Source organism: Erpetoichthys calabaricus, chromosome 15, assembly GCF_900747795.2.
Source record: "Erpetoichthys calabaricus chromosome 15, fErpCal1.3, whole genome shotgun sequence".
In the NCBI taxonomy this organism is placed as follows: Eukaryota; Metazoa; Chordata; class Cladistia; order Polypteriformes; family Polypteridae; genus Erpetoichthys; species Erpetoichthys calabaricus.
This window is the reverse complement of record NC_041408.2, coordinates 59070521-59072698: the sequence shown is the minus strand read 5'-3', so window position 1 is coordinate 59072698 and position 2178 is coordinate 59070521. Positions and strand designations below refer to the sequence as shown.

At 39.3% G+C, this 2178-nt stretch overlaps 1 pseudogene; it reads right to left on the bottom strand.

The window, feature by feature from the left end:
* Positions 1–1358: 1358 nt before the first annotated feature.
* LOC114666306 (uncharacterized) lies at positions 1359–1504 on the bottom strand (annotated as a pseudogene).
* Between the last annotated feature and the right edge of the window lie 674 nt (positions 1505–2178).

The following is a 2178-nucleotide window of genomic DNA, read 5'->3' as shown; positions in this document are numbered from 1 at the left end:
TCTCAAAGGAAAGTTTCCAGCATTTTGTGGAATCCATGTGACACTGTTCTGAGAGCATAAGGATGCCCTTCCCAGTCTTCCTATTGTTTTGCTCAGTGAGTATAAATCTCGTCAGGAAGACCCATAAAGCAGCAGGGCTTGTTTAAACTTTTCTTTTTGTTACACTTATGTTTTCTCTGTTTTTACATCTCTTCCCTGCCTCACTGAACAGCCTGTATGAAAGTTTTGATGTTAATTACATTATTCTAGGGAGAGGGAAGTCTACAAGAGCATCCTCTACCTGTATTGAATGTTTCACTCATTGAGAGAAATAAGCTTAAATGAATTAATCATTTGTCTCCATAGATTCTATTTTAAATAATTGATCAGTATTGGAAATGTTGTACAGTTGAAATGATAAACTCTGAAATGATTTCAATTCACACATATCGAAACATGTATAACTAAACATGAGTTACTGTGTTTATTCTGCTTTGCCTTACTACTTAACTGGTAGTGCACGTTACCAAATGAATGATACAATAATGTTGCACTGATTCTAAATAAAATACCTCAGTTTTTATTTTAGTTTTATTTACATCACATCCTTATTTTCTATTGTGTATTGCTATAGAAAACATCACCCCAAGGAACTTTAGAAATAAATATTTCCATATATATTTTTATAATTGTAGCACATTCAGGTTACAGTAACTTGTTCATATTATCTGAGGCTGGGATTAAAGAGATAGCCTTCTAGTTGTGTGGTCGTGCTGCATACCATATTTAAATAGATAAAAAAGAACATAATAATAATACTTTACATTTATATAGCACTTATCTCGCTACTCAAAGCACTTTACATAGTGAGTGGGGATCCACTTAAACCACCACTAATGTGAAGCATCCACCTAGATGATGCAATGGTAGCCATTTTTGTGCCAGTATGCTCACAACACATTACTTGTTAGGTGGTGAAGGGCTGAGAGGGAGATAGCTAGTTACAAAGAAGGGATTATTAGTGGGCCAGAATGACTTGGCCATGGTAGGCAATTTAGCCCGGAGATTGGGATAAACCCTACTCATTATGAGGAGTGTCCAGTGATATTTTATGACCACAGAGAATCTGGACCTACATCTCATCGGAAGGATTGCACCATTTTTACAGCACAGTGTCCCCATCACTGCACTGGGGCATTGGGATCCACATTTAGACCACAGGGTAAGCACCCCTGCTGGCCTCACCAACACCTCTTCCGGCAGCAACCCAAACTTTTTCCTATTTGGTCTTCCATTCAAGTACTGTCTGGGCCAAACATGCTTAGCTTCAGGTGGATGACCTGTTCTGAAGTGCATGTGGTATGGCTGTTGACAGGAAAAGAAAAAAAACATAAATGCAGTCCCCCACTACCACAAATTAAGCAGTGGAGCTTGCAGGGGTCAGCACACCCAGAATGCAATAGATGAGCATCGCCCTGGGAGAACCACCTTGGTGATCATGGTATCTCCCCTGCCAGGAAAGAATGTGAAAAAATAAAAGATGACAGCCATTTCATATCGTGAATGGGTGCCTATTTCTGTTTTATGGTGTATGCAAATGTTTCATGTGTTTTGACTCCTTTTGCATGACCCACTCAGTCACAGGATGCGTAACATCTTACATCAATTTTGTACATGCCAAGCGGCTCAAAGAACACCCCTCATGATATTTGTGTGCTCCTGTGAAGCTTCATTGTATTTTTCAGCTCCAGTGTGAATTACAATCATTCTTCTTAGAACAGCAGAAAAATAGTATTGGTTCATCAAAAAGACAATTATCTTTGCTTATGACCTGTCCACTTCACCAATTAGTGAGACTTGACATTATGTAAAATCGGTCTTTGAGTTTAATCTCATGGGAAGAGTCCGGCATCTCATTTTTTGAAACCTTTTTCTTCTTCATCTTTTCCCACTTCTATTTGGGGTCGATGTCCTTGATCAACTCCTCCGTATAGCTCGGTCCTGCATCTCTTCCCCATTCAGTCCCTTTTCCTTCAGATCTTCTTTTACTTTATCCACCCACCTTCACATTGACCTCCCTTGCTTTCTCTTCCCATGTACTTCCATTCCCATCACTCTTTTGCCCACATATTCATTGTCAGTCCTCATTACATCACCACTTCATCCTACTTTCCTGTTACTTTCTTAGATCTCTCTCCC